General features: G+C 40.5%; 1 protein-coding gene across 5 annotated transcripts in view; it reads right to left on the reverse strand.

Annotated features, from left to right (window-relative positions):
- ZHX3 (zinc fingers and homeoboxes 3) overlaps positions 1-18,629 on the reverse strand; it is a 148,613-nt gene that overhangs the window by 128,032 nt on the left and 1,952 nt on the right. Inside the window, exon 1 of one of the 5 annotated variants that reach the window (XM_060190114.1) lies at positions 944-1,206. The exons of the other annotated variants lie outside the window; for them this stretch is intronic. The gene's annotated coding sequence lies outside the window, so the exon portion shown is untranslated. Of the gene's footprint in view, positions 1-943; positions 1,207-18,629 lie in introns of those variants that run through there. 5 annotated transcript variants of the gene reach the window in all.

Raw genomic sequence — 18,629 nt, forward strand, 5'->3', positions numbered from 1 at the left:
TTGTATTGTTAAATGGGAATCTGGGGAATGTTATGCATGTACAAACTATTGTATTTACTGTTGAATGTAAACCATTAATTCCCCAATAAAGAAATTTAAAAAAACAAAAAAACAAGGGCAACAAAAGGGAATAAATAAAAAATATTTAAAAAAAAAGAATGGAGAGGAAATGGGGAAAGAGAAGCAGAGAAACACCTGCAGCGCTTGCTTTAACAGTTATGAAACTTCTCTCCTGCAGGTGGGGACCAGGGACTCGACCTAGGTCTGCACACTAGGTAATATGTACACTTAACTGGGTGTACCATTGCCCAGCCCCTCATGGCATCATTTCCTTTTACTCTGTCAGGTTCAGAAAACTAAACAGTTTAGGAAAAGTCTGAAAAGTTCAGTCACTAAGAAACAATAAAATTCAGGTAGCACAGTGGGTTAAGCGCAGGTGGTGCAAAGCACAAAGATCGGCTTAAGGATCCCGGTTCGAGCCCTTGGCTCCCCACTTGCAGGGGAGTCGATTCACAAGTGGTGAAGCAGGTCTGCAGGTGTCTATCTTTCTCTCCCCCCTCTGTCTTCCCCTCATCTCTCATTTCTCTGTCCAACAATGATGACAACAATAATAACTACAACAATAAAAAACAACAAGGGCAACAAAAAGGAATAAATAAATATTTAAAAAAGAAACAATAAAATTCAACATTTTATTTTCTTTATTCCACCAGCCAAGAAAGAAAAAAGTGGGTGTGGAACAGAAAGAGAAACAAAAAGAGAATTCAAAAGAGAAGAAGTAGAAGGAAGAAGGAAGAGGAAAAGGAGGAGGAGGAGGAGAAAGAGGAGGAAAACAGCTGAAAGAGAAGCATGAGATTTTAGTGATAGTAGCCACCCAAACGACACTGAAATTCCAGATGTGTGACTTATATACCTAAGTGTAAACTGCACTGTCTCTACTCACCTCTTCTTTTTCATTCATACAATGGGTGGGTTAGCAGGAGTGAAGGACGTAAAAACAGGAGCTCATCTTTCAAAGGCTATCACAATTCAGTTCAAGAGAACACAGTGCTCATCACCATGGAGACAATTGTAATGTCAAACCGAGAACTGTGGAGTCACAAAATATGAGGCATATGCAACAGGTTTTGGGGTGAATGTGAGGGAGTGGGAAACCAAATTATCAGACAACATAGGTCTTTAGAAACTCTCATTAAGCAATTAATATTCTTAAATTCTCAGATTACTTTTCCTTTCAGAAGATGGAGACAATTACTGATTCTTCTGAGTTAAATCTCTTCATTCACAGAAGATACTACACACAGATAGTCTTCAGACTTAATGAGAAACAAATGTGCTACTAAAAGACATACAATCAGGTGCAGATACCTGCACTAAAAAGTGTAGCGTTCATCTGAACAGCTGAAAGCAATCTTTGTCATAGATCATACGGTTTTTTCATTGTAACCATACCCTTCAAGTACTGTTAGATTATGGTGACAAATAAGTACACAGTGGGCTAGGTTATGTTCAAGGAGAAAAAGCAAGGGTGAGGAAGTAGCTCCTACACAGCATGAGCAAAGAGGGGAGGCTTCCTAGAGGAGGGACCAAACACCTGAGATGAAAATGGAAAGGCAAAGACAGCTCATTCTGTTCAGAAAGGCACAGTGGAAAGAAACCCAGGAAGACCAAAGTCAGGAGCCTAGGGAACTATCATTTCAGGGCTGGTTTGAGAACTTGCAAACCACAGAGAGGCCATGTGGTAAGGAAGCACAGATACAGAAGAACAAAGAGGAAAACATTTCAAGACAGGAATGTTTCCTAACTGGCTGTTAAGTCAAGCCAAAAGAAGGTAAGGACCTGGGCTTGACTAACCACAATGAGCCATGGGTATCCTTTGTCTAAGACATTTCTGAAAAGTGGTACCAAGAGTCAGAGCAATCTAGGTTTGTTGAGGAGGTGAAGACGTAGACACTGCAGATATGACTACTCACCGAAGCTTGACTAAAAACAGAGTGTGAGGGTGGGGGAGACAGCCTAATGGTTATGCAATCAGACTCTCATGCCTGAGGCTCCTAAATCCCAGGTTCAATCCCCCACACCACCATAAGCCAGAGCTGAGCAGTGCTCTGGTGTTTTTCTGTGTTTGTGTGTGTGTCTCTCTGCATCTCTCTCAAAAATAAAATTAACAAATATATATATATATATATATATATATTAAAAGAACAGAGTGTGAGTTAACGGGAAATGCAGGACCAAATCTTCTGCTTGGTACTGGAACATGAACAGACACACTGACCAGTGGAATAGAACTGAGAGCCCAGAAATGAGGCCCCACACGTATGGACATCTAATCTTTGACAAAGGGGCCCAGACTATTACATGGGGAAAGCAGAGTCTCTTCAACAAATGGTGTTGGAAACAATGGGTTGAAACATGCAGAAGAATGAAACTGAATCACTGTATTTCACCAAATACAAAAGTAAATTCCAAGTGGATCAAGGACTTGGATGTTAGACCAGAAACTATCAGATACTTAGAGGAAAATATTGGAAGAACTTTTTTCCGCATAAATTTTAAAGACATTTTCAATGAAACGAATCCAATTACAAGGAAGACTAAGGCAAGTATAAACCTATGGGACTACATCAAATTAAAAAGGACCAAATCTTCTGATCAACATGAACCTCTAGTCTGAGCAATACACAGCTCCTCTTACATTCCTCCTCTTACATCATCCACTCTGGTGCCCCCACCCCACCCCACCCCAAGCCATCCTACACATAACAACCAGAGTAGATTGTTTTTTGTTTTTGTTTTAGTTATCACTGGGGCTTCACTGTTCCAAGTCAACATTTTCAGATAGAGACAAAAAATAAGCCCCCGGCTCCCCACCTGCAGGAGGTCATTTCACAAGCGGTGTAGCAGGTCTACAGGTGTCTTTCTCTCTTCCTCTCTGTCTTCCCCTCTTCTCTTCATTTTTTCTCTGTCCTATCCAACAACAGCAACAACAGCTATGACAACAATAACAACTACAACAAGCACAACAACGAGGGCAACAAAATAGGAAAAATAGCCTCCAGGAGCAGTGGATTCGTAGTGCAGGCACTGAGCCCCAGCAATAACCCTGGAGGCAATAAATAAATAAATAAATCTAAAAAAATAGAAAGAAAAGAAAAGAACAGAAAGAGACAAAAATAGAAAGGCATCACAACACCAAAGCTTCCTTCAGTGTGGCAAGGGCCAGGTTTGAGCCTGGGTCATGCCCAGGGCAAAGCAAGCACACTATCCAACTGAGCTATCTTGCCTGCCCCAGAAAGTGGCTTTTAAAGCTACCACCAACCAGGTTTTTTTAAAAATGTTTTTCTTTTCTCTTTTAATAGGACAGACAGAAATTGAGAGGGGAGGGGGCCATAGAGAAAGAGAAAGAGAGAGACACCTGCAGAATGGCTTCACTGCTTGTGAAGCTTGAACCCAGGTCCTTGTACATGGTAACATGTGCACTCAACCAGGTACACCACTGATACACCCTCCAATTAGATTATCCTATCCTCACTCAAAATGCACAAAGGTTTCCCATTGTCCTTTAGAAAAACAGCTCCATGGCATAGCCTGTATGCTCCTGGGTGATCTAGGCCCTGCTTGACTCTCCTACCATCTTATACTCTTCTCCCAGTGCTCCTTGCAGTTCCCCCAAACACTGCAGAGCACACTTCTACTGTAGTGTCTTTGCTCAGGCTGCTCCCTCTGCCTTAAATGCCCTTTTTCCTCCAGCTAAAGCAGCCACCATATGAGTCCCCTATAAAGGAACAGTATCATAGAGGTCATCCTCCACCCACTGAGTAAGGTTCATCTAAAATCAACTTCAGAGAACAGGCTGTCTCTCTCTTTTTAAATCTTTCTTTAAAAATTTGTTATTGGATACAAACAGAGAGAAATTGAGAGAGGAGGAGTTAGAGAGGGAGACAGAGAGACACCTGCAGACCTGCTTCACCACTCATATAGCTATGCCCTGCAGGTAAGGACCAGGAGCTTGAACCTGGGTCCTTGCACACCGTAATGTGAGCACTTAACCAGGTGCACCACCACCACCTGGCCCCAGAGAACAGGTTTTCTCATGTTCCAGCTGCAGTATTCCCTGACTCTCACCACCAGGGCCTATGACATCACAGGACTCAAGTTCTAGCTCATTCATCTGCTGCCTACCAGATGTATACCTTTAATCAAGGCATCGCCTCTCTAGATTTTTCATCTTGGAAAATAAAGTACCTACCTCCCCAGCAGTTCAAAGGCACATCTCAGAAGGTCCATGAAAGGCCCACCCATTCTCCTAGCCCAATCATCTCTCTTCTACCTCTTTAGTACTTGTGTTTACCAGTCCTAGGACCCACAGCCCTTCCTAAACTCTGCCTCACTAAGGCAGGAGACATAGCTTCTTCATTCTGCCCAAGAGCTACATAGAGCCTGCCTCAGTTGTCTTGGTTTCCTCACCACTATTACGTGCTTGCAAATAATCACACACCTCAAATTCATCTTCCATTTAGCAAATGCCTCCTTCCAAACAGCTGTCATTTGGCCTGAGTTACAAGCTTTCACCCCAGGTTCAGTGTATAAAAGCCTCCCAGACAATCGTCCACTCTCTTTTTCTGCCCCCAAGATCCTGTAGAATGAACACCAAAGCTCAGGGCAATGCTGGGAATACTAGTTTGAAGATGGCAGAATACCCATCAGAAAATCTATTCCCTCTATCTCATCAACTAATGGGATTTGAAATAAACATGTAAATCTTGGTTTTAAATCACTGATATTTTAGCAGGGTTTACTTATTACAGGAACTAGTATACCCCCCATCCCACCTACTTTATTGCTGGGGCTGAGTGCCTGTACAACTTCACCATTCCTGGAGGCCATTTTTTCTTTTAGCAAGAGAAAGACAGGAGAGACAATGCAGTATACTATACCACTTGTGAAGCTCCACCCTCCCTCAGGCACTCAAACCCTACTCTATATGTGGTAATGTGTGCACTCTACCAGATGAGCCACCTGATGGCCTCTTAGAATTTCTATCTGTAACACAGGCTGAATTTAGACAGTTGGAGAGAAAGGTACAGGTTCCAGTCACAAAGAAAGTTTACATAAAAGCCTGGAGCTAAGATTACTCATGGCCTGGTAACACCACCTCTTATGCCCTTCAAAATACTTTAATGCACTTTCTTATCTGATACTGTTACCATTGTTGTTCATTATTGTTGCTGTTACAACCAAGAGATTACAAATAAAGAAGCAGGTAAGTTAAAGAATATTCAAAGGCCCATAGCTGGTAAATGGAAGAGTTTGACACTGATAACACAGGACTCAGTGAAGCCCAGTGGCTTTTTCACTACAATATTCAGTCTCAAAGCCACATTCTCATGCTACAGCAAACATACTCTTGGCTGAAGTACAAGTGTACTGAATGAAACCAAAAAGATAGGTAGTCTGGCAGAACTGGCTAACTGATTGTGGAGGACATTAAACATCAGACTGTGGAGTATAGCTTTCATCCAACAGACACCAGAAACAATAATCAATCCCCACTTTCAAGTTCCACAGCAGTAATTTTATACTCCCTCCCCTGTCTTCAAAGACTTTACCGTATCATCCATAACCCCTTGGCTATCAGTTGGTGCCAAAAGTCCACTTCACAAAGAAAACTTTTATGAAGGCAAAATGTCCAGTCTCCTACCTTCTAAAAATGCACCTAGTAACCCCAAAGAGCCTTTCCTCTTTCCACACAAAATGAAAAAGGCATGCCTTCTCTAATAATGCTAATGAACACTCCCTAGGTATGTCCCTCCATCCACACAAAAAACATGGAAAGAAACTTTGATTAAGCATTTATTCTTTCATCTCCCTTGAGTCCATCTTCTTCCTTTTCTTCTAGCTTTATCTCTTCTCCCTCTGAATATGCTAGAGTCCTTCTCATCCTAATAATCACCCCTTCTGTCAGGAAATCCCATAGTTCCTTTGTATGCTCAATACTTCCTTAATTAGCTTATTATTATTATTATTATTGATTTAATAATGATCAACAAGACTGTAGGATAAGAGGGTGGTCCAATTCCACACAATTCCCACAAGAGTTCCATATATCATCCCCTCCCTTGAAAGCTTTCCTATTCTTTATCCCTCTGGGAGCATGGACCCAGGATCATTATGAATCAATTAGCATGGACCAGGATCACCTAGGATCACTTAGCTTAAGAAGTTGCAATAGCAGCATTAAATGTACACCTTCATCCACTTCATTATCAGGTTCTTTATTCCACCCAGTGTCAAGTAGTGCGACATTAAAACAGTTACCTCTAATGCCACCTCCTAGGAGATCATTTTAGTGGACATATGCCAGCATTTCTCTTGACCTTTATAGGTAACTTAGTGATGCTGCATCCTGATCTCCAGGTTTCTCTTGACTTTCTATAGGCTTCACTTCCTTTACAGCTCCTCTAAATGCTGATGTTTCCTAAAGTTCCATCCTTATACTTCCTCTTACCTGTCATGCTACTTTCTCTGAGAGCATCCACAAACAGAGCTTCAATCAACAACTACACAATGGTAATTCCCAAACTTATACACCTACAGTCCAAGACTACTTCTGTGAACTACCTACCCCCTCACTACGTCTGCCTGCCAGGGGCTCCATATGGATTCCATGGTGCACCTTAAACTCAACATGGCTAAAACCACACTAAGCCATCTTGCTTACCAAATGTCTTACTCTTCTTTCTGCTTTGATAATGGTAGTGCTTAATGAGTACTGAATCAGTTTATATTTTCCAGAGAAACAGAACCACTTGTGTATGTTCACATGTACTTATGTGCATACATACAGCCATATTAGAAGATTTATTTTAAGGAACTGGCTCATGCAATTGTAGACATGACAAATATGAATTCTGTAGGGAAGGTCAGTCACACATAAAAACTGCAGGTTGGGAAAACACTACATTGTTTCTGCAAGACGTTTCATGCCTGAGGCTCTGAGGTTTCAGATTCTATCCCTAACACCACTATAAGCCAGAGTTGAGATGTGCTCTAGTGTACATGTATTTAAAATACAAAAAAAAAAAAAAAAAGGAATATAGGCTGCAGCCTTGGGTTTAGACCTTTTCAAATGGGCACTCTAAAGTTAGGGTCTGGCCCTCTGATCTCTTGTATTTCCAGTACTTTACACAGTGTCTGACAAACATTTATTGGCAAAGCCTCAACAAATTTTGAATAACAACTAGGTATAAAGTGCAATGATATTAAATGATAATGGTACCAAAAATGTGAAAGGCACCATATCATGATGATGAAGAATCAGAAAACTTGAACCAGAACTCTGCTAAAAATGGGGGGGGGGGGGGGCGGCAGTGGCACACCTGGTTAAGCTCACACATTATAGTGCACAAGGACATGGGTTTAAGCCCCTGGTCCCCACCATGCTATCTCAAATCTTAAAGTAAATGGATGACGAATAGGAACCCCAAGATTATTTTAAAACTTCTCACTAAAGCTCTTTTCCATCATATATTCCTTAAGGAACTGCCTATGTCAATTACAATGATATCTAAAACAATTAAAGAATGAAGTATTCTGGATCAGTGAGTCATTTAGATAATTGAAAGCTGCTTTATTAAGCTATAAAACATCAATAATTCTGTAGTCTTGCTAAAATATGATTCCCTAGTAAACAGATAATATCAAATATAACAGCTAAAAACTCTAACCAACCTTCAAGATCCAGTTTAAATACAAACACTTCCCAACAGCCTCTAATTATCTACTGTTACTTCTACCAAACACCAGAAAAACTTCTTTTTGGTCTGTGATCCTATATTTTGATGGTGTATCTTTCACAGCAAACAGTTATTCCCTGCTTAAGGTTAGATATTTAAATATATCTTGACTAACTTAAAAAAAAAAAGCCAAATTATACTCTGCAGCTAAAGGAGATAGTATCCTTCAGGACAAGATGACTGGAACTGGAGGTGACCATGCTTAGTGATGTAAGGAGATGAAAGACAACTACTATACTTTCACTCATATGTGGAATATAGAAAATTAATGCACATAAACATACAAAAAAAGTCTTCGCTAAGACTGAAATCTATAATGATTCTCAAAGCAGCAGCGGGAGGAGGGACAAATCTTTGGTGGGAAGTGTGGTGTGGAAATATACCCCTGTAATCATATCTTGTAAACCATTACTAAGTCACAAATAAAAACATGTATATTTTAAAGAGTCTTGGGGCTAGGGAGGTGGCTCAGTGATGGAGCACATGCCTTGCATGCCTGAAGACATTGGTTGATCCCTGATCCCAACACCACATACAAGAAGATAGACAGTAAGAACATCATGGATGGTGGAGTGTTGCTCTGGTCTCTCTCAATCTCTCACTAAAAAAAAAAAAAAAAAACTAAAGGTTGAAGACCTTTTATTAAATTTTTTATTAGTGATTTAATATTGATTTACAAAATTATGATATAACAGGGGCATAATTCCACATCTTTCCTACCACCAGAGTTCTGTATCCCCATTCCTTTAGAGACCTTTCTCAACCCCATGGTGTCTACTCACAGCTGGAATTAAAAAAAACTCATTCTTTCTTATATTTATTGATTCCCTTTTGTTGCCCTTGTTGTTTATTATTGTAGTTGTTGTTGTTATTGATGTCATTGTTGTTGGATAGGACAGAGAAAAATGGAGAGAGGAGGGGAAGACAGAGGGGGAGAGAAAGATAGACACCTGCAGACCTGCTTCATCACTTGTAAATCTGCTCCCTTGCAGGTGGGGAGCTGGGGGCTCGAACCTGGAGCCATACACCAGCCCTTGTGCTTCGCACCACGTGCGCTTAACCCGCTGCACTACTGTCCAACTCCCTTAAAATGAATATTCTTAATTAGTAATTCAAACATTGTAATGAATGCCACTATATAGCTGCCTATAAGGGCTCCTGGGATTTGTGGCAGGAAAAGGCAATACTAAAGAACATGTTATTGCAGGATGAGTGACAGTTCACCTGGTAGAGTGCATACACTGCTATGTGTAAGGACCCAGGTACAAACCCCTGGTCACCTACATGGGGAAGCATTGAAGCAGTGTCTCTTTGCCTCTCCTCTATATCTCTGACTCTCCCCCCTATCAAAACAGAAAACAAGATGGCCACCAGGAGTGGTGGAGCCAAGCAGGTACAGAGTCCCAGCTACAACCCTGGTGGCAAAAAAAAAAAAAAAAAAAAAACAAGCAAAAAGAGCTTGTTGCTATCACTGCTATCATTACCATGACTCACTGGGCTTCTGCTCAATGTGTCTCAGCTCTAAAAGAAAATGTTTTCATAAAGGGGAACAAACTCTAAATTTTTCTTAAATAAAATGGAGTCACTTCTTAAAAAAAAAAAAATCTCAATTTAAATACTGAAATTCTTTGGTGTATTGCACCAAAGGAAAAAACTCTGGAGGGGGGCGGGCAGGGAATACTGGTCCAAAAAGGATGAAAGGGATGTGAGGGCGATCTGGCTGCAACATCTGTCACCCCATTGATCGCCAGGGTTGATTTGGCTGATCTGGCTGGCTAGGCGGGTGTCCCCTTCCTCCCTTACCATTCCATGTGTGTCCCTCCTGATGGCTTTCCCAGAATATTGACAGAGCGGTCCTCAGTCGAGGATATACAAGTAGCTGCGCTCCCTTGCTAGAACCTCCAAACAAGCTCTCAAAAAGGATAAAAGAGGACCCTAGTGGGGGTTGTATTGTTATGTGGAAAACTGAGAAATGTTATGCATATACAAACTACTGTATTTACTGTCGAATGTAAAGCATTAATCCCCCAATAAAGAAATTTTTACATTTCTTTATGGAAAATGGAGTCACTTCTTAAGAAAAATCTCAATTTAAATACTGAAATTCTTTGGTGTACTGCACCAAAGTAAAAGACTCTGGGGTGGGCGGGGAAGAGTACAGGTCCTGGAAAAGGATGGCAGAGGACCCAGTGGGGGTCGTATTGTTATGTGGAAAACTGAAAAACATTATGCATGTACAAACTATTCTATTTACTGTTGACTATAAAACATTAATCCCCCAATAAAGGAAAGAAGAAAAATAAAATAAATAAAAATAAATACTGAAGTTCTAGTTCAGCTGAACTTCCTAAGCTACCACTGCTACACATTTTCCAGGTCTCAAGATATGTGTTCATGATGGTTCCATGCACCAAGAACGATGAGACAGTAAATGGAAGGATGTGAAAAGTACAGAAATATAGCCAACATGCTATGCCATTTTTGGCACCCAGTTCACCAGCCCAAAGGCTAGGCTTTTCTGCATGGGTAATAGGAAATAAGAAACGGAACACATGACAGAGCAAATTGAGTTTTAGGCTCATGGTCCACAGAAACTACTTCTAGCAGGACTAACAACATTTGTCACTAACACATTGCTATTGAAGTATGACAAGCCCAGTATTAAATACAGTTAAAGTATCCTAATACAGTCATTCAAACTCATACTGTCATTAACTTGCAAAAGGGATTCTACATGGTCAGCTCAAAGTAGCTAAGTCCAAGTTCTCTCTCCAGCCCCTATTTAAGTGAGCTAAGTCAGAAAGACAAAGATAAGCATGGGATGATCCCACTCATAAACAGAAGTTGAGAAAAAAGAACAGAAAGGGAAACCCAAAGCAGAATTTGACTGAGTTTGGAAAAGGCACCAAAGTAAAAATCTCTGGGTTGAGGGTGAAGGTGGATGTTCGGCTTTACCTGGGGGGGGGGGGGGGGGGAATGGGACAGGACATAGTCTTTTGGTGGTGGGAATAGTGTTTATGTACACTCCTATTAACCTGTAGTCATATAAATCACTATTTTTTTTTTAAAAGAATTTTCTTGGTGAAATAAAGAGAATGTGGTGATTAGTTTCAGGTATCATGATTTTAAGTAGGTAGTCATATATACAACCCTTTGACGGACAATAGCTGTCTTTGTCTTTGGCCTGTCATTAAATAAGTGCTTTTTAAATCCAACATCTTATGAGACAAAACAGTGTCATATATACAATTTTGTTTTTAATTAACAAATTCTACAGATAGTCAAGGCACTAAAACATACTAGCTTATAATGAGACTCCTAAATTGCATTATTTTTTTCTCAACCTTTTTGAACTAACCAAAACCATACTTTGACCTATTCCTAGTGAAAAGGATAATTATTATGATTATTTACATACTCAAGATCAGGGGGAAATAGGACTGTTTCCATTATAAGGAATGTCCTCAAACTGCTATAATTTGAATGATTTTGCATAAAGTTTCTGCCTTTGTCCTTAACAGTCTCTTCTCGCAGGTGCCAGTGTGCTTGCCTCTAATGGGGGAGCCCATCTTTTACTGCTTTCAGATATACTTGCAAAACCTAGGCAACACTTGCTCCAACCAGTCTCATCTTCAGATCCAGGCAGACCCTACTTAAAAAAAATTTTTAACTTTATTTATTTTTCCTTTTGTTGCCTTTTTTGTTTTATTGTTGCAGTTATTATTGTTGTTGTTGTTAATGATGTCATCGTTGTTGGATAGCTCAGAGAGAAATGGAGAGAGGAGGGAAAGACAGAGAGGGGGAGTGAAAGATAGACACCTGCAGACCTGCTTTACTGCCTGTGAAGCGACTCCCCTGCAGGTGGGGAGCCAGGGGCTCGAACCGGGATCCTTAGACAAGTCCTTGCACTTCACGCCACATGCACTTAACCAACTGCGCTACCACCTGACTCCCTTTAAAAAAATTATGTATTTATTTAATTTGGATAAAGACAGAGAAGGAAAGGGGAGAGAGACAGAGAGATACCTGCAGCACTGTTACATCACTTGTGAAGCTTGCCCCCTGCAGGTGGGGCAGGGGTGGGGGTATGAACCCAGATCCTGGAACACTATAATGTGTACACTTTACCAGGTACACTACCACTTGGTCCCTCATACCCTATTTCTTAACCACTACCATAACAGTTCCCAGAATTATTTCACTATAAAGAATTAACAGGTGTGGGGGACCGAGCGGTGGCACACTGGGTTAAGCACACATAGGATCCCAGTTAGAGCCCCCAGCTCCCTACCTGCGAGGGGAATCACTTCACAAGTGGTGAAGCAGGTCTGCAGGTGCCTATATTTCTTGCTCTCTCTCTCTCTCTCTCTCTCCTCTCTCAACTCTCTGCTCTATCAAAAAAAAAAAAAAGGAAAAAACTGGCTACCAGAAGCAGTGGATTTGTAGTGCAGGCACTGAGCCACCCCAGTGATAACCCTGGAGGCAAAAAAAAAATAAATAAAAAATTACCAGGTGTGTAGGCAGGGTGGGAGCGCACTAAAACACACATTTAAGTTCTTTCTCCCAGGATTTCTAATTTAGTAGGGCAGGGATTGAGTCCTGAAATCTTTATTTATTTTAAATATTTATTTATTCCCTTTTGTTGCCCTTGCTGTTTTATTGTTGTAGTTACTGTTGTTGTTCCATTTCTCTCTGTCCTATCCAACAACGACAACAACAATAATAACTACAACAATAAAACAACAAGGGCAACAAAAGGGAATAAATAAATAAAATAAATATTAAAAAAAAAAGAAATAGAGAGGAGGGGAAGACAGAGGGGGGAAGAGAAAGATAGACACCTGCAGAACTGCTTCACCACTTGTGAAGCAACTCCCCTGCACGTGGGGAGCTAGGGGCTTGAACCGGGATGCTTACTCTGGTCCTTGCACTTTGCACCACATGCGCTTAACCTGCTGCGCTACCACCCGACTCCCTGAAATCTTTGTTTTTAACACACATTATTTTCGTGACCAAACTTAGAAATACAAATCATGTGCCATCAGTTCTGCCACTTGAATTGGGAATCTTTCAGAAGCATGATGAACCCTGGCCAAGGTTGACTCCAGAAGTCTTTGAACCAATAACTTGTAAATCACTGCTCTTTCACTGCCTTCAAGCAAAATGTCAGGATCTTTTGAGGCTCCTGCAGACAGGCTATAACATCTTTCTTGTTCTATTTCATTCACTGAAGACTGTATACCATCCTCTCTGTATACCCCAATACCCTGCCATCCCTCTGTTGGCTTCTCTGGTCACATGGGTGACTCAAACTCTCCAGTCCTTCAGTTACCTGACATTCTTGACTTCACCTGTCTTCAATGAGCTCACTTCATTTCCATCATTCATGTCAATGGCACAACCTATGAATCTGTCATGTCCAGTGATTAGTTGTTCTGACTCTGAAATCTTTCACTCACTTGCCCATCTCTAACTGCATCTCCTCTTCTACTCCATCACTCTAATACACCCATTCCTGGACTTCACAACAGCTATAATCCTTTTCTTTCCCCCTCCACATTCAGTCTAGACACCCTAATCTCTCATACTAATTACTTCCTGACCAATAAGGCCAGTTCCTCTGCTCCACTGACATCCCACCACTCAGCCTCAGCAAGCCCAGCTCTGGCTCAGCACAACTATGTACACCACCCTTGCTCCTACGCCAGACAACTGAAGGCTCTGGTTCACCAGTCAGTATATGGTTTTCTATCTCAGCAGAGCCCTGCATACTGCTTGAACATGCTAAAGGTTACCCCCATCTTCCCTCTTTCTTATCTCAATTGTATGCCAAATCTCATTTTTTCCTCTGACCTCTTCTTTCTTACCCACAGTAGAGATTCTCACCCACTATTTCATGGAGATGATGGAAGTTACCAGTGCTTTCTTATAAGGCATCCCACCACAAAATACAACTGTGCCCAGACATTCCATAATGCCTGCCAAGCCTACTGCCATGCCTGCACTGGGCCTACTGTTTGCTTGGTTATTTGAAGTAAACACCCTGGTGATAATCATTACTGAAGTAAACAATAATCATGGTAAGGACTTTTCAGATGAAAGAAAAAATAGCCGATGTTTGAAAATGATCTATCCCTCAAATGTCTCTCTACCCTGAGACTCTTTCTGATAGGGAGGAGTTTGAAAATAAAACTATCTTGCCTACTAGTAGTCGGTAAGTTTAAATGCAAACATAAAGTTGCCATCAATAAAGCAACTGTAAATCTCAATTTTGACAACTTTTATAAACTTAAACCCAATGTCAGTGGACCAGTATTGTTAGTTATGGTCTGTCTTCCACTATTACCCAAACTCTAATTTACAGGGTCACAAGTTTTTGTTGTTTTTTTTCCAAAGACTTTTTTTCATTATAGTAGTAAAGCTAGCATTCTTTTTGTGTATAATCATGCTCCTCACAACGACCCTAACTGATAAAAACTTTGAATTTTTTCCCCATTCACAGGTGAAAATTTGTAGTTACATGTTAAATAGTTTATCCAAGAGCTTATGGCTAGAAAGTGGCCAAGGTAACATTAAAGCACTCTGCCTGGACACTATTGTGTGTGCTCTAGTGTGGTGATTAACAGAAACTTTACATGAGAATGCAATATCCTAATCCAACTCATCTTATACTTCAATATATGCTTTAAAATATAAATATATGCTACCAGTGAGGTGACTGAACAGGTAGAGTGCAAGATTTGTATACACAAGACACAAGTTCTATCCCTGGCACTGCATATGCTACAGCTCCTGTTCTGGACAGTCTCTATCATAATCCTTAAAACACCGAATATAGGAGCTAGAAAGATAGTTTGCCTGATAGTGTGCCTGCCTTGCCATAAGAGTGGCCCAAATTCAAGCCCTGGCATGCCATAGGGAAGACTCATGGACCCAAGGGAAAGTCTGGTGCTGTTGTCTCTCTCCCTCTATACATGTCTCTTTCTCTGAAAAAGTTAGCCCAGAGAAATGGAATCACATATGTGAGACCTCAGTTATTAAAAAAAAATCAAGCCATCAAATATTACAATAATATTATAGCTCATTTCATATTCATTCACTGCTATAGTCATATATGCAGGTTCCTCCTGCTATCTAAAAGTAGAATGTCCCTACTCAGTAGACTTTGGTGGTTTTATTTTTTTATTCTTAGAACACCACTACCATTTGTTTAATATTTAAATTTATTTGTTATTAGACAGAGACAGAGAGAAATTGAGAGAGGAAGGGGGAATAGAGGAAGAGAGACAAAGAAATACATGCACACCTGCTTCAGCACTCATGAAGCTTTCCCCCTAGAGATGTGGACCAGAAGCTTGAACCCAGGTCCTTGCACACTGTACTGTGTGCACTCAATCAGATGCCCTACTGCCTGGTCCCCCACTACTGTTTTTTTTTTAATGAAAAAGTGTTTTAGTATTCCCAAGCCCCAAAAATAACCCACCAAATAAGAACATGTTCCATCCAGAGAGCAGGTGAAACATCATAAATAAAAGGCTGTGTCTACAGTCAGATCACACAGATTCAAATCTTAGCCCCACCACTTCCTTAACTGTGTAACTCTAAAAATTACTTAAGCTCAATATTCTCAACTAAAAGTAGAAATTATAATGAAAAAACATCTTACTGGGTTCTCCCAGATATTTAGAAATAATGTGTGAACATACATTTCTTATAAGCAATGGATGGGGCACCTTGTTTAAAAAAAAAATGGTTGTGGTGATTATTATTCAAAAAGCATTGAGGACCTGCATCTACCAGATTCTAAACAGAGCACTGGCTGCTGGGGCTGTTCCATAAACAAGACAAGACTGTCTCTGTCTTCATAGATATTGCAGTCTCTTGGCGGAGTAGACAATAAAGAAGGAAATATTAATGAAATACTTAGAATTTTGGAAAAGCACTAAGCAGGAAACCCATATGTATCATGAAAGGGGACAATGGGGAGGAAGTTGCTGTAGAAGGGGTGATCAGGAAGAATCAAAGATAACTCCTGAACAATAAGGCAGGGGCAGGGAACACAGACAGGGAAGGCTGGAGGAAGAGGACTAAGAGTGATGAACACTGAGGGAGCAAGTTAGTTAGCAGGAAGGCAACATCTAAAAATGCAAGTCTGAAACAGAAAGATCCAGATGGAAGGCATAACTGAGGGAGTCATCTGCATCCAGAGAGTACTGAAGTCCCAGGAATGCATCCATTTATATCATTTGAGGAGAGAATATAATGGAGGTAGTGAGATAGAAAAAAGAAATAATAAACCTAGTTGGTGGTCTAAAACAACATGGTAATGTACCCCACACAAAACCACATAGAACTGACCCAAATACAAATATTTGTTCACTCAGTAAGTGAACAAATAGAATACACAGCTTGAAATCTTTAGACTTTTAAAAGACTAAAACTTTCATTTGGGAGATTCTTTCTCCCACCCAAGTTCTTTTATATTTGGGGCATAAGAAAAAGGGGTTTTGATATCTCTGTTTGGATTATGTTCAAAGAACTCCTTTTCTTTAAGAGCAAGAAGCAGGATTTCTTTTCAAAAACATACTAAAATTAAAGTAGCCTACTTGAAATTCAAGCCTTTAAAAAGTTTGCACTTACACTATATCCTCTCTGTAATGATTCTGCCCCAAGATATAATTTTCCCATCTGTATAAAGAATATGCAACTATATATTTTACTGCAGAGGTCATTTCATCCTGAAAAATAAAACTGATACTTTCAAATAGCTTGAGTCACATAAGAGACATAAAATGTTCAAAAGTTCAAGGATTTTAAAATGGTGAAAGAAAAAAACCTTAAGTATACCTATCATCCAAAAACTGTTAAGCAGGGTGCTGAAAAGGCTAGACTTGTCAGGAAAATTAAGTAACTATAACAGTTACTCCTCAAATGAAAACACATTGAAGCTGTAATTATATCTCTGGGTATCTGTTGACACAAACACATAATCTCATTCTCTCTCTCCCTCTCTCTCTCTCTGCTCTTGAGGCTTATACTATCACCAGGAACTACTAAATTGGAATCACAATTGTAAACATAACTGGGATACTCTATACTTTTCAAAGATTTCCAATGTGATACAAAGAATAATGCATGTTAAGGAAAGTCAGTTAACATTTCCAAAAATATTCCTTCCTTCAATTGTTTGTGTTAAATCAGAGCTGTAATTCTTAAGATCACAAACCAATTACTTTGTAAAATTCTTCTCAGACATGTAAAGGAGAAGACTATCCTAACTTATAAAGGATTGTTATCCCACTTTTTGATCTAGCTATCTAAAAGTCAAGGAGGGGGGTCGGGTGCACAGCAGGTTAAGCGCACATGGTGCAAAGCGCAAGGACCGGCTTGAAGATCCCAGTTCAAGCCCCCGGCTCCCTACCTGCAGAGGAGTCGCTTCACAGGTGGTGAAGCAGGTCTGCAGGTGTCTATCTTTCTCTTCCCCTGTTATCCCCTCCTCTCTCCATTTCTCTCTGACCTATTCGACAACGAAGGACAACAACAACAACGATAACCACAGCAAGGCTACAACAAGGGCAACAAAAGGGGGGAAAAATGGCCATCAGGATTCATGGTGCAGGCACTGAGCCCCAGCAATAACCCTGTAGGCAAAAAAAAAAAAAGTCAAGGAGCCTATCAGAAATGTCACAAGAATGGATGAATAATGAGCATTCATTCACACAACAGATGATAAAATGCCTGCAGTGTGCCAGGTGCTATTCTGGTGGGGGAGGGGGAAACCTCATGCTTCCCAACAGGGTTAGGGAAAAGATACAATAAACCAACAAATGAATACATATTTACCAAGTGGTGGCAAAGTTCTATAAAGAAAAGTAAAGGGGGATAAGGATGTCAAGGGAATGGAGTGTATTTTACACAGAATCATCAGGGAAAGCCTGTTAAGATTATATTTGAGAAACTTGAGGAACCAGGTAACAGAATTCTAAACAGAAAACAGCAAATGCAGACACTAAAACTGTAGTACACTTGATGTTTGTAAGGAATAGCAAGAATGGCCTGGAGAGGTTGAAATAAGGATAGTTAGGTACCTATGCCATGGAAAGCACTTTGATTTTATTTCAAGAGGGCTATTAGAGTTCCCCAAACAGGAGCTCTAACTTACCTTTCTAAAGGATCAGAAAAGAGGGCCAAGAAGATAGCTCACTTGGATAGTGTCTTGCTTTGTCATGGACACAATCCAAGTTTGAACCTTGTCCCCACTACACTGAGGGGAGCTTTGGTCCAGTGGTGTATTCTATCATTTGTCTTGTCTCTCTCTGTCTTTCCACCTGAAAAAGTTGTCCTGGAGTGGTGAAGCCTCAGTGCCAGTCAAAAAAAAAAGGAATGAAGGAAGAAAGCGAGAAAGAAGGAAAAAAGGAAGGAAGGAAGGAATAGTGAGGGGAAGGAGAGAGGAAGAAAGGGAAGGAAGAAAAGAAAGGAAAGGAAACAATTTCTTACTCTTGAAACTTTTTTTTTTTTTGCCTCCAGGGTTATTGCTGGGGCTCAGTGCCTGCACTACGAATCCACTGCTCCTGGAGGCTATTTTTCCACTTTTGTTGCCCTTGTTATTTTATTGTTGTTGTGGTTATTATTATTGTTGCTAATGATGTTGTTGTTAGATAGGACAGAGAGAAACGGAGTGAGACGGGGAAGACAGAGAGGGGGAGAGAAAGTTAGACACCTGCAGATCTGCTTCACCACCATGAAGCCATTCTCCTGCAGATGGGGAGCAGGGGGGCTCGAACTGGGATCCTTCAGCTGGTCCTTGCGCTTGGCGCCACGTGCGCTTAA

The sequence above is a fragment of the Erinaceus europaeus genome, chromosome 1 (assembly GCF_950295315.1).
Source record: "Erinaceus europaeus chromosome 1, mEriEur2.1, whole genome shotgun sequence".
Classification (NCBI taxonomy): domain Eukaryota; kingdom Metazoa; phylum Chordata; class Mammalia; order Eulipotyphla; family Erinaceidae; genus Erinaceus; species Erinaceus europaeus.